This window comes from Tupaia chinensis, unplaced genomic scaffold (genome assembly GCF_000334495.1).
Source record: "Tupaia chinensis unplaced genomic scaffold, TupChi_1.0 Scaffold140338_1, whole genome shotgun sequence".
Taxonomy (NCBI): domain Eukaryota; kingdom Metazoa; phylum Chordata; class Mammalia; order Scandentia; family Tupaiidae; genus Tupaia; species Tupaia belangeri.
The window spans coordinates 101,764-116,370 of NW_006200215.1; the positions used below are offsets into that span (position 1 = coordinate 101,764).

The 14,607-nt window shown below is 37.3% G+C and overlaps 1 pseudogene; it reads right to left on the reverse strand.

The window, feature by feature from the left end:
• Positions 1 to 14,607, reverse strand: part of LOC102492515 (heat shock cognate 71 kDa protein-like) — a 36,333-nt pseudogene that overhangs the window by 17,718 nt on the left and 4,008 nt on the right.

The window sequence follows — 14,607 nt, forward strand, 5'->3', positions numbered from 1 at the left end:
GCATACACATGCCCCCAGTGTGTTTTAAGCCCCCGGATCCAGAACTCGAGCCACAGTTGACTACATGGGAGTCCAGCGACATAACCATTATGCTAACCGCTGGTCCCCTCATAATTTATTTTTTAATGTTAGCCATTCTGACTGAGGTTAGGTGGTATCTCATTGTTTCGATCTGCATCTCTCTTATGATGGGGGATGTGGAACATTTTTTCATATGCTTTTTTGGCTGTTCATATGTCTTCCTTAAAGAGTTGTTTGTTCAGCTCATTTTACCATTTTTTAATTATTTTGATCTTTATTGGGGGATAAGCCACTTGAGTTCCTGGTTATCTGTCCCTTATTGAAGGCATTGTTTACAAAAATATTCTCCCTTTTTGAGGGTTGTTTATTCACACTAATTACTATGTCTTTTGCTGTGGAGAAACTTCTTAAGTAATCCCATTTGTCTATTTTGGAGATTATTGCCTGTGCTTTGGGGGTCTTATTTAAGAAGTTGTTGCCTACTCTTATTTCTCCCAGAGTTTCCTCAGTGTTTTCCACCAGTAGTTTTATTTTGATGTCTTAGGTTTAGATCTTTATTCACTCTGAGTTGATTTTGGTTAATGGTGAGAGATAGGAGTCCAGATTCAACTTTCTGAAGGTGGATATCTAGTTTTTCCAGCACCATTTGCTAAAGAGATTTTGTTTTATCCACTGAATTGACTGATGCACTTTGTCAAAAACAGTTGACTCTATGTTTTGGGGTTTATTTCTGGGGTCTCTATTTTGTTCATTGATCCACATGACTTTTTTTGTGCCAATGCCATGCTGTTTTGACCAACACAGCTTTCTAATATGTTTTGGGGTCAGGGAATGAGATGTCACCCACTCACTCCACTTTTCTTGTGCAGGATTGCTTTGTCAAGATGGAGTCTGTTATGATTCCAGACAAATTCCATGATTGTTTTTTCTAGATATTTGAAGAATGTCACTGGTAATTTGATCAGGATTGCATTAAATATACATTATTTTGGGTATTATTGCCATTTTAATTATATTCTTCAATCCAGGAACATAGGCTATCCTTCCATAGGCCCCAAAGGGGCACACTCCAACACTACACATCCTTACACTTCTTTGTTTCATTTTCAATTCCTTTGTTTTAGATTTTCATAGTTTTCTTTTTAGAGGTCTTTGACTTCTTTGATTAGACTTATTCCTTTGTATCTTATACTTTTTATGGTTATGATAAATGAGATTACTTTCTTCATTTCTTCCTCTGTCTGCTTGTTGTTTGTACATAAAAATGGTATAGATTTTTGTACATTGATTTTGGTTCCACATCTCCCACTCTCCTTCCAGTTTATCCCCAGTGTCCATAACAATTTCAATGCTTTTATGTCCTCCAGTCTTTTAGTTTCTACCATAATGTGTAGACAGTCAATATATGCTAGTGGAGACATACAATGTCTATGTTTCATAGCCTGACTTGCTTCACTGAGCAATATATCTTCCATGTTCATCCACTTTCTATCAAATGTCAGTGTCTTGTTGCTTTTATGGCTGAATCATATTCCACGGAGTATATGTGTCACACCTTTAAAATCCATTTTGATTGATAATTTTTCCATGTATATTTATCAGAAATATTGGTCTGCAATTTCCTTTTATTATCATGTCCTTGTTTGTTTTGAGGGTGATGGATGAGGGTGATGGAGGCTTCATAGAATAAATTTGGCAGGGTCCCTTTCTTTTGGATCTGTAGAAATTATTTGTGTAGAATGGTAGTTAGCTCTTTAAACATTTTGTAGAATTCAGAAGAGAAGCCATCAGGACCAGGGCTTTTCTTTATTGTTAAGAGGTTATTTATTACTGAATCCATCCTATGGCTTGTTACAGATCTATTTAGGCTTTCTATGGCTCCCTGGTTCAATCTTGGTAGGTTATATGTGCCCATGAATTTCTCCATCTCATTCAGATTTTCCTGTTTGTTGGTAAATAGTTGCTCATAGTATCCTCTAATGATGTTTTGTATATTTATTATGTCTGTTATAATATTGCTGTTTCATTGCAAATTTTATCTGGTTTCATTTATTTATTTATTCATTTATTTATTTATTGGGAGAATTTTTTGATATATGGTACGTTCACTCATGAGAGTGACAGAGAGACAGAAAGTGAAAAATCATCCCTACCCACTCCCCAGGGGCTGGCCATGCCACATCCTTTCTCTCTGTTTTCCTCTCGGGATTTTGGGAACATGTGCACACTTGCCCAGCAGGAGTTTTAAGTCACAATGTCTGGAACTCGAACTGTGGTCAACTACATGGGACTCCAGCAAGGTACCCATTTCATCATCTACTGGTCCCTTCTATTCTTCTTAATTAGTCTAGCTAATGAGTGCCAATTTTGTTTATGTTTTCAATGTACCACCTTTTGGTTTCATTTATTTTCTTTACAGTTCATTTATTCTCTATTTCACTTTTTTCTTCTCAAATCTTTATTATTTCTTTACTCCTGGCATTTTTTGTTTTTGTTTTTGTTGTTATTTTTCCAATTCCCTGAGGCATGTTGCTTGGTTGCCTATTTCCCACATTTCCATCTTTTTCTTTGTGCACTATTTGTTATGAAGTTTACTCTTACGACTGCCTTTTCTGTGTCCCATATGTTATAGGAACTCATGTACTCAATATGGGTTTCAATGAATCTTCTTATTTCAGTCTTAATTTCTTCAGTTGTTATAAAGTCATTCAGGAGTAGGTTGTTTCATTTCCATATGCTGGTTAATTTTTGAGGGACTTTTCTGAAGTTAATTTCAAGTTTAATGCTATCATGATCATGCAAGTAGATGCTAGTTACAGTTTTTATGCCTTTATTTTTGTATTGGCTTGTTTTGTGCCCTATCTTATGCTTAGTCTTTAAAAAAGGTCTCATGTGGGGGTGGAAAAGTGTATTTTATGGCTGTTGGGTGGAAGACTCTATAGATGTCTGTCAAGTTTATTCCATTTATGATGTAATTTGTTATCCTGTATCTCTTTGCTTATTTTTGTCTAGATGATCTGTCCTAAAGAGATAGTGAAGTATTGAGATTCCCCAAGGATTAGAGTGTAGTAGTCTATCTCTCCCTTTAGATCTAGTAGTATTTCCTTAATGTATTTTGGTGCTCCCAAGTTGGTTGCAAAGATATTATAAGTGTTATATCTTTGGTGAATTGGCACTTACAGTACTATATGATGTCCTTTTTTGTTGCTCTTTCCAGTTTTTGTCTGAAATTCTATTTTGTCTGATATCACTAACAAGAATTTATCCATTTTTCAATTTATTTTTTGTTTTTTTCTTTCCTGTTATTTTTAAAATTAAAATTAATTTTGAATGAATATGTTTTTCTTGCAATTTAATTTTAAATGTATTTATTTATCCACAAGGTGCATTTCTTGTAGGCAGCATATTGAGGGATTATGGTTTTGGGTTTTTTTTTTTTTTGGTTTTGTTTTGTTTTCCCTTTTAGCTAATCTGTGTCTCTTGATTGGATAATTTAATCTATTAACATTCAATGTTATTATTGATATTTGTGTATTTGTCTGTGCCATTTTATTAGTTATTTGCTTGGTTGCTTTTTTATTTCTCTAATTTCTATTTGTTTCTCCTTAGCTATTCTTTTATGTTATGTTCTTCAATACTTCTTGAAGAGATGGTCTAGTATGAATAGTTCTTTTAAATTTTGTTTATCTGACAATGTTTTTATCTTTTCTTCCCATTTGAAGGTTAATCTTGCTGGGTATAGAATTCTTGGTTTAAATTGCTTTTGTTTTAGTGTTTTGAATATTTCTTCCCATTCTTTTATTGCTTGCATCATTTGTTTCACTTGAGAGGTCTGATGTTAATCTTTTTTTTTTCTTTAAATTTATTTATTTTTTTACATTAATTCACTACACATAAGTACAGCATACAAATGAATTTTCCATCCAAAATACACTGTATATTGGCTCAATCAAGCACATCAACATGCATGTTATAGAGAGGTCTGATGTTAATCTAATGGGATACACTTTGTAAGTAACTTGATGTTTCTATCTCACCATTTTTAGAACCTCGTCTTTTATTTTGCCTTTTACTAGTATGGTAAAATATGATGTACTGGAGAAAGAATTTCCTTAGATTAATTCTTTTTCCTTTTTTCTTTTCTTTTTTTTTCCCCTTTTTTAGACAGAGGTTTTTGCAATAGGATTTATATGCTTGTCAGAGAGATAGAGAGACACTAAGTGAGAAATCACTCTCCTCCCAGGTGGGATGGCCATTCCACAATCTCTTCTCCTCCTGTCTCCACTTAGAATTTTGGCCACACATGCATACATGCCCAGTGTGAATTTTGAAGTCACCGGGTCTGGGACTTGAACCATAGTTGACTTCATGAGAGTCCAGCAACATAACCATTATGCCATCTGCTGGTCCCAATTCTATTTGGAGACTTTTGTGTTCTTTGGGTCGTGATGTCTGTATGTTTCTTTAAATTTGGAAAGTTTTCTGCAAGCATTTCATAGAATAAATCTTCTATGCTTCTGTCTGATTCTTCACCTTCTGTAATACCTATTATTTTGATATTTGGCATTTAATGGTGTCTAATATTTTCTGAATGTTGTCTTTTTGTCTTCAATATCAGAGGTTCTATCTTCTATGGGATTTAATTTGCTCTTAATATGCTCAAGGGATCATTTGATCTCTTGCATTACAGTCTCCATCTCTAGAAGTTCTGTTTAATTCTTTTTTTAGGTTGTCTATTTCCTCAATTAAGTCATGAAAAATACTTCTACTTCCTCATCTTCTGGACTCCCCTATATCTTTCCTCTTGCATCTCAATGAGTTTTGTTGTTATAAATATTATGAATTATTTTTGGGACATTTTGGTAATTTCCTATTTTTCCATAGTTGGAAATGAGTTACTATGTTTCCTTGTTAAGAACAATTTCCTGACTTGAGGCTCTTCTGGAATTTGTAGTCATTTGCTGATGTATTTACATTTTGCTAAGACTTTGGAGGTTTTTGTAGTGTGAGCTCATGTGTTTTTTGCTGTGAATTAATTCTGTGTGAAATCCTTTCTTCTACTGTGGTTTGCAATGTGGTATCCACAGGAGGAGTATTGAGTTCAAATTTACAAATGGAACATTCTCCATATTTTTTAGTGGGCCAGCAGGGGATAAGATTCTTCCAAAGATACACAATACTCAGATATCTGACAACTGTATACCTAGATCTGTCTAGTCTCTGTGGAGTGAAGGCTGAGCACCAGAGAATGTAAGGGAAACAGAAAAACAAAAATAACAAAAAAAAAATGTCATGCACTTCACAAGTGTGGCACATGAATTGGGGCCTTGAAATTTTGATATCTGCTCAAGAGGCCTGCACTATTCCTGTCCTATATTGGAGGAGGACAGCAAAGTGTTTGCAAAAGAAAGACATTCTCCACCTAACTCATAGATATAAAGCTACAAGGTAAAGTTGGTGTTGGGGCTGGGACTTATTCAGTCAGCCTTCTGGTCTTTGACTGGACAGGGGTCTTCAGATGGAGATGTCTCCTTAAGAGGCTAGCAACTTTTCTATCCTATGTAGTAGAAGGACTGTAAAGAGTTAGCAAAAGTAAAGAAAACTTGGCCTCACTCACAGATCTAAAACTACAAGGTATAGTTGGAGGGCTGGGTTTGAGGATAATTCAGTCCAGCCTCTGGACCCTGGATGGGTAGAGGACTAAAGATAGAAATGTCTGCTTAAGAGAACTACAATTTCCCTGACCTGTGTGGTGGAGGCCAGGACAGAGTTAGGAAAAGGAAAACTCGGCTTACTTTTGAAAGTTCAAGGTGAATTTGAAGTGCTGGGGCTGGAGTCAGGGTTACCTCAACCTTGCCTCTGGTCTCTGGCTGGCCTGATGGTTTTATGTAAAGATTTTTGCTTAAGAGGTCTGCAATTTTCTTGTCCTATGTAAGAGGATAAGAGCAAAGAGTTAAAAAAAAAAATAAAGGAATATTTCAACCACCTCAAATCTCTGAAACCACCAGTTGAAGTTGAAGGGCTGGATTTTTTTTTTTTTTTTTAATTTAAGAAAGGCACAAATCCAGGCCAGGACTTTCCTGAGATGGATACTGAACTTCAGCTGTGAAATATGGCTTTTCTTGACCCAAAATGAAGATTTTCTGTTTAGACTTCCCCCTCCAGAGTCATTTCTATTGAGTAGGACTCTACCTCTGTCTCTTTCACTCAATTTCTCTCTGTCTCTCTCTGTCTCACTGTGCCTCCCTATGACTTTAATATTTAAAACTTTTTTTGAGAGGTTTTTGCTACAGAGCACGTGTGATCGCCAGAGAGATGGAGAGAAACAGAGAGACAGAAAGTGAGAAATCACCCCGCAGTGGGGTTGGCCACACTGCAGTCCTGCCGGAAGCCCTGCTCCACCTGGGGTGGGTACACAGGAAGGTGACACAGGTGATCAGGAACAAAAATTAGACTGAGACCTCAATACTCTTTAGCATGTTCTCAGCCAGCTACAGCCAGAGCCAGCTCTAGACTGCAGCACTAGCAACTACCAAACACACGTATTTATTGACGGATGTCTTACAGGAGTAGGGTGGGGTGAGGAGAAAATAAGATTTACTCTGTGAAACAGAGAATTCAAGGCACAGGGACAATGATCATAAAACATGATGTCTGTTCTGTTTGAACAGGTGAAGCTAAACATGGTTCTCAGAACGAAGGAGTCTATTTGTCTGGTGCATTTTCTTCTTAAGTCTTGATTACTGGACAGGGTCTTTTGAAGAGGGGGCTTGCAGGAAGCTTGATAACTTCAGTCCCAGGTAAGCTTGATAACTTTATTCCTGGGCCAGGGTGGCAGTATTGCCAGTTACAAAGGCCTAAATAGAAATATTGTCTTGTTAAGTAAAGATACAGTTAATATATGGAATATCTATATTACAACTAAAGGGGGTGAGCCTATTGCCCATATGGGAAAGGAAGGTAATCTTGTAGCTCAGGAGACAACACAGGGTGTTTTATTAGCAGCTTTTCATAGTCAACAGCACACAGGGAGAAACTGTTTGTAGTTAGGGACTATCTGTTGCTTGCTTGAACCAGATAAGAACTTCCAGCTAAGATAGTTTATCTTCCCCCTGGAGCCTTCAGGTTTGTTTATCCTGTCATTGTTAGCCAGATCTGTCCTTCCTCTATTAACCCACGGGCCCCTATATTTATTTGCTGAATTCTTTGACTGTTAATCAGTGAATTCTTGTGCTTTATCTTTAAGTCCCAGTCATGGCGGTGGATATGCTAACTTGGCCTAACATAAGTTAACTCTGGCCTGTAGCTTTAACAAGGGGTATTAACATAAAACTAGCCTTAAACTAACTTATTCTACATATGCTACTAACGCTAAATTGGCTTATACTAACTTAACCTAATATATGTTAATTTTGGCTTAAAAAAGGCAAATGAGGGAAGTCTCAAGTTTCCTGGTCCGTGTCTTAGGAAATTGCATTCCTACAGGATCACTAATTGACTTTATTGTAATGGTTGGGGGTGATATTTTAACCTTGCAGGGTATTGTAATAACGGTAAAGCTCACAGCAGAGAAATTGAGTACAGGCCAGTACAGCGACACAGTGGGGGACCGGCCTTGACTCGCAGTTTCTTCCCAGACCAGGCCTTGCCATAGGCATGGGAGGCTGCCTCTTTACCAGTTTGTGTGGTCTGCATGGCCCCGTCACAATCCCTTCTCCTCCATTCTTCTCTCGGGATCTTGGGCACGCACACACACATGCCCAGCATGAGTTTAAGCCACCAGGTCCAGGATGTGAACTGCAGTTGACTACAAGGGACTCCAGCAACATAGCCATTACACCAACTGCTGGTCCCTAAAACTTTTTTTAAGGTAAAGTATTCTCTGGGCTCTCAAGTCCTTCTTTTATTGTGCTAATAGCTGCCTTTCCCCATGTCATTTAAGAAAGACACAAAGGCAGGCCAGGCCCATTCTGAGATGGATAATGAACTTCAGCTGTGAAATATGTGCATGCCACTCGGTTTTTACTTTTTGCTTTTTAAAATTAAAATCTATTCTTTTTCATTTTTTCTTCTTTCCTCTTCTCTAATTCTTTTTCTTTTTTCTTTATGTTTATTCATTAGCTGCTCAGCCTCTATGTACTAAGTGTCTAGACAGGTTCAAGTGAACAGGATCCAAACATTGGAATTCAATTAGAGTCAGAATATTCCTCCATTCCCACTAAATCTGATGCACAAAGAGTGAAAATTGAACAAAAGAGAAATAGCAAATCACATCCTTCTGCATGCCTCTGAATGCTTAGATTAAACTTTAAGAATTAGAAAGAAACACACTATCCATCAGATGACTAGAAATCACAACAGAGTCACAAGAAATATGGGAAAGCATGACAATACCTCTCCTCCAATGGAAAATAACTCCTCTTTATCCTCAGACAATACAATGAAACTCATGGAAATACCTGACAAATAATTTAGAATATTCATTGTGACAAAGCTAACAGAGATGGAAGAGAAGAGAGACAATGAACTGCAGAAGAGGCAGGAAAAAGGAGCTGATGAGTTCCAGGAGGTGAGGAAATTCTTACAAGATCTAAAAGAGAAAATACACACTATATAAAAGAATCAAATGGACCAATTAGAGATGAAGGATATACAGGAAGTCAAAATCTTCCTTGAAAGTATTAAAAGCAGACTAGATCATACAGAAAATAGAATCTCAGATGTAGAAGATAGAACCACTAGCCTAGAAAAACCCACCATGGAGACTCAGAAAATGGCACAAAAAATGAGAATAATATATGAGAAATACTAGATATCTCAAACGTCCAAACATCCAGTTAATTGGTATCCCAGAAGGCGAAGAGACTCATAAGGGCATTGATGACCTATTCCATGAAACCCTACAAGAAAACTTTCCAAACCTAGAGAGGCATTAAAAGATCCAGTCACAAGAAATACAAAGATCCCAAAGAGAATCAACCCTAAAAAATCTTCTTCAAGACACATTGTAGTCAGATTGACCAAAACCACAGACAAAGACAAGATACTAAGATTGGTAAGAGAGAAACAGCAAGTTACCTACAAAGGATATCCCATCAGACTAACAGTGGACCTCTCATCAGAAACAATGCAGGTATATTCTGAATGGGCTATCACATATTGTATGCTGTGATGATGCTCAGGGAATGAATGTAAATTAATTAATTTTAAAAATGTTTCAGGAAAAAAATTTCAAAAAATAGCTATTTAATGACTGCAGGGAGCTATATAGCCCCAACTATGTATACTTTATTCTACTCACTGAGGTTTATGCCTAAAATCAGACATGTATTCATGGATATGTATATATCATCTGCACTTGCTATTGAATGTATTTAGATGGATTAAGATCTTTAGTGAATCAATAAAATGTGAAATAAATACATTTAAAAGAAAAAAAAGAAGTTTGAGGGATGGGACTTTGGTTGGGGATGGTTCACTCCTGCCTGTTTCCTGTCTTACAGGTGGCTTCAGATTGAGATGTCTGCATAAATGCCTTGAAAGTTTTCTTTCCTATGTAGGGGGAGGACAGCAAAGAGCAAAATAAAGAAAAACTTTGCCTACTTCATAGCTTTCAAACTCAAAGTGAAGTTGGAGCATCGAGGCTGGAGCTGGGGGTGGGGCTGGGACTGGTTAAGCCCTGCCTTTGGTCCTTGGCTAGACAGGGGGCTTAAAATGGGATGTCTGATTAAGAGGACTATAATTTTTCTATCACATGTGCGTGGAATACTGTAAAGAGCAAAGGAAAGAAATCTCTGCCTGCCTTGTAGCTCTGCAACTGCAAGGCGAAGTTGGAGGTCTGGGGCTGTGGTTTAAGCTGGTTCAGCCCTGCCTGTGTTCCCTGCTGGGCAAGGGGCTTCAGATGGAGATGGCTGCTTAAAGGCCTGATATTTCCCTGTCCTGTTTGGAGGGAGGATAGCAAATAGCAAAATAAAGGAAAACTCTGCCTACCTTGTAGCTATGAAAATGGAAGGTGAAGTTGGAGGGCTGGGGCTAGAGTTGTGGCTTGGGCTGGTTCAGCCCTTCCTGTTGTTTCTGGCTGGGCAGTGGGCTTAAGATGGAGATGTCTGCTCAAGAGGCCTGCAATTTCCCTGTCCTTGTAATTATGAAACTGTAAGTTGGAGATGTAGGGCTGGGACTGGGACTGGAGATGTGGCTTGGGCTGGTTCGGCCCTGTTTTTAGTCCCTGGTCTGGCAGGGGCCTTCAGATATAGATGTCCACTTAAGAGACCTACATTTTCTTTGCCCTTGTAGCTATAAAACTGTAAGGGGCTTTGTCTGGGGCTGGTTCACCCAGTTGTAGGGCTAAGGCTGGGGCTTGGTTTGGACTGGTTCAGCTCTACCTATGATCTCTGGTTTGGTAGGGAGCATCATAGGGAGATGTCCGCTTAAAAGGCCTAACCTCCCTAAACTTGTAGTTCTAAAACTGCGAAGTGAAGTTGGAGGGCTTGGGGTGGGGGTTTTGGCTGGTTCTGTTTTGTCTCTGGTCCCTGACTTGGAAGGCACTAGTTTTAATAAACACCTCAGGTGCTTTTAATGATGAAAAGAGTTTGAGAAACACTACAGTACAGGTGTTATACACACCCAACGTTAGCGAACTGGGACCAGCTATTTATCACACTGCTGAAGAACAAGAGCATTATGAATTCTGGGTTGTGATCTTCAGGATATTTTTATATGCATTTTTCTATTCAAGATTGCAAGTTTCTATGGGGTCAGATATTGATGCTCTGTGCAAATGAATTATAAATGTAGTCTCTAGATTCACTTCCAGAGCTTTTCCTGAATACAGCAGTCTTCACATATCAGTTACATGGAGCTGGCTAATGATGGGGGGTAGATCACATTGTTGAGATCCCATTAGGTGTGCTGGTTTTTCATCTCTCTCCTTCTCTCTCTCTCTCTCTCTCTCTCTCTCTCTCTTTCTCTCTCTTATATAAGGAAGGAATAAATCAGCCTCAAAAAAAGATGAAAAGTTTCTTGAAAATGGGTACCATTTCTGTTCTTGTTTTATCTTTCACAGTGCTTAACCTTTGTGTTTTCAGTTATGATACAAAAATGCTCATTCAGGGAACCAGCAGTTAGCGTAATGGCTATGACGTTGGACTCCCACGTAGTTGACCGCGGTTTGTGTCCTGGACCCGGTGGCTTAGAACTCACGCCGGGTACGAGTGTGTGTGTGTGCCTAAGATCCTGAGAGGAGAATGGAGGAGAAGGGATTGCGGTATGACCATCCCCCCTGGGGGGTGATTTCTCACTTTCTGTCTCTATGTCTCTGTCTGTCTGGCGAGCGCATGTGCCCTATAGTGAAAATCTCTCAAAAAAATGCTCATTCAATAAACAAGTTGTTACTTATCAAATAATTATTATTTATTAACATTAGTTTCCCGAGGAAGATAGAACCAGGTAGTTTAAATGAGCTCCATATTTATCCACTTTATATCAAATTTCAGGGTGTCATTGTTTTTTATGACTGCGTACTATTCCGAAGAGTACATATGCCACATTTTTTCAATACACTCATCTATTTTTGGACATTGAAGTTGATTCCATGTCCTAGCAATTGTAAATAAGGTTGTAATAAATATTAATGTGTAGTGTTTTTCTAACCCTTTGGTTAAATACCTAAGAGTGAAAATCCTGGGTCATATGGTAGTGCTAGTTGTAGGTTTCTGAAGAATCTCCATATCCTAGTACAACACTAGTTGTACTAACTTGCATTCCCACCAACTGTGTAGGAGAGTTTCTTTTTCACCACAACCTCGCCAGCACTCATGATTATTTATTTATTTTCTTAATTTTAGCGATTTTGACTGGGATTAAGTGGTATCTCATTGTGGCCTTGATCTGCATTTCCCTTATGATAAGAGATGTTGGACATGTTGAGATGTGCTTTTTGTTCATTCGTATGGCTTCCTTGTAGTTCAGGTCATTCTCCCATCTTTTAATTGGATTGATTTCTCTTTTGCAGGTAAGCTGCTTGAGTTACCTGTACATTCTTGTTATCAATCCCTTATCTGAGGCAGATTTTGCAAACATATTCTCCCACTCCGAGGATTGCCTCTTCACTCTACTTATTGTTTCCTTTGCTGTGCAGAAGCTTTTTTCCATAATGTAGTCCTATTTGTCTATTTTTGGGCCAATTGCCTGTGTTTGGGGGAATCTTTAAGACTCCTTCGCCTACTTCAAGAATTTTCCCTGTGTTTCCCAACATTTGTCTTATAGTTTGAAGTTTTATGATTAGATCCTAAATCCATTTTTACATGATTTTTTGTTAGTAGGGAGAGATAAGTGTGTAGTTTTTTTCTTCTGCAGGTGGATATCCAGTTTTCTCAGCACTGTTTGCTGAAGATCCCCCCCCCTCCCCCAACTGGACTGTCTTGGGCTTTGTCAAGGACCAGTTGGCTGTATGTTTTGGGGTTTACTTTGGGGTTTAAAATTCTGTCCTATTGGTTTATCTGTATGTTTTTGTATCAATACTATGCTATTTTAATTATTACAGACTTGTAACATAATATATTTTGAGGTCACAAAGTGAGATGCCTCCTACTTTATTTCCCTTGCATGGCATTGCTTTAGCAACATAGGGCCTTTTATAATTTCAGACACATTTTTTATTTAGTTTTTCTATTTCTCTGAGGAAGATCTCTAGTAGTTTGATTGGAATTGTGTTGAATTTACAGATTCATTTGAGTAGGATTGACATTCTTAATTATATTAATTCTTCCAATCTAGAAGCATGGGACAATTTTTTTGCTCTTTTGTATATTTTTTAATATTTTCAAGTGTTTCACAGTTTTAATTGTAAAGGTCTTTGACAACTTTGATAAGGTTTATTCCTAGATATTTTATTGGCTTTGTTGCTATTGTAAATGGAATTGGTTTCTTAAAATCTCAGTTTGTTTATTGTTGGTATATGAAAATGTTATAGATTTTTGTATGTTGATTTTGAATCCTGCCACTTTATTCATTTACCACTTCCTGAAGTGTTATTGTAAATTCCTTTGGATTTTCTATGTATAAAATCATATAATTTGAAAATAGATGAAATTTCTTTTTTATGGTGCCAATTTTATTTGATTTTATTTTTTATTTAAATCTATTTATTTAAATTCATTCACTATACATCATTATAGCAAAAAAAAAAGAGATTTCCCATCCACAATACATTGTATATTGGCTCAATAAAGCACATCAACATACGTGTTATCGTCAACAAATAATTTTCTATTTCTTGTTTCCTGTATATTTTGTTATTTTTGCCATTCTTGATTCCCTATCTCTCACCTTCTGCCATGTCTCATTGTTCTCCCACACTGTCTCTGGTATTGATGGTTGCCTTCTATGCCTTTTCCCCTCATTTTATTTATTCTCTAATAAACTCAATCTATCTCTGTTTCTCTCTTGCCAATCTTAGTATCTTGTTTTTGTCTAGGATTTTGGTCAGTCTGGGTATAATGTGTCTTGGAGAAGATCTCCTTGGGTTGATTCTCTTTGGGATTCTTTGTATTTATTGGGACTAGTTCTTTGAGTGCCTCTCTAGGTTTGGAAATTTTTCTTGCAGGATTTCATGGAATAGATTATCAATGCCCTTATGAATCTCTTTGCCTTCTGGAATGCCAATTATCCAGATGTTTGGATGTTTGATGGTATCTAGTATTTCTTATATATTATTCTCAAATTTTGGGGCAATTGTCTGTTTACCTGGTGGATTTTTCTAGGTCAGCAATTTTCTCTTTTATATCTGAGTTTTGATCTGCATGATTTAATCTTCTTTTAATACTTTCAAGGGAGGTTTTGATTTCCTGTATTATAGCCTTCATCTCTAACAGTTCCATTTGATGTTCCATTTGATTTTTTTTGTAAAGTATGTAATTTCTCTTTTAGATCTTGCAAGAATTTTCTCACCTCCCAGATGCCTCGTCAGCTCTTTTTTCCTTTCTCTTCTGCAGTTCATTGTCTCTCTTCTATTCCATCTCTCTTAGCATTATGAATGTTCTAAATTCTTTTTCAGACATTGTCATGATTTCCATTGAACTGTCTGTGGATGAAGAGGAGTTATTCTCTTCCCTTGGGGGAGTATTTTCTTGCTTTCCCATATTTCTTGGGGTCCTGTGGTGATTTCTAGTCATTTGATGGAAAGCATGCTTCTAGCAAACTTGAAGTTCAATCTCAGCATTCAAAAGCATGCAGAAAATGAAACACAGAGAGAGAGAAATAACAGTAACAAAAACAACCAAGAAACAGAGAAAAAGAGAAAAAAACTAAATAAAGAAAACTAAAAATACAATATTTTTGTAAAAAAAGGAAAATTAAAAAACCACACAGCACGAAAGCATATTGCGTAAAATCACTAGTTCTCAGTAGTTGTGAAGGGGTCTTCTGAGGTCTGCTCCCTTGCCTCTCCTGGGTATGGATGTGGAGAAGATAGTATGTTAAGAAATTCAGGGGTTGGACGGGATAGAGAGCATAGAAAATGCTGGCAGTATGGAATTCTGAAAAGCATTTAAAAAGATGAGAAGAGCAAGAGACAGAGACAGAGTTAGA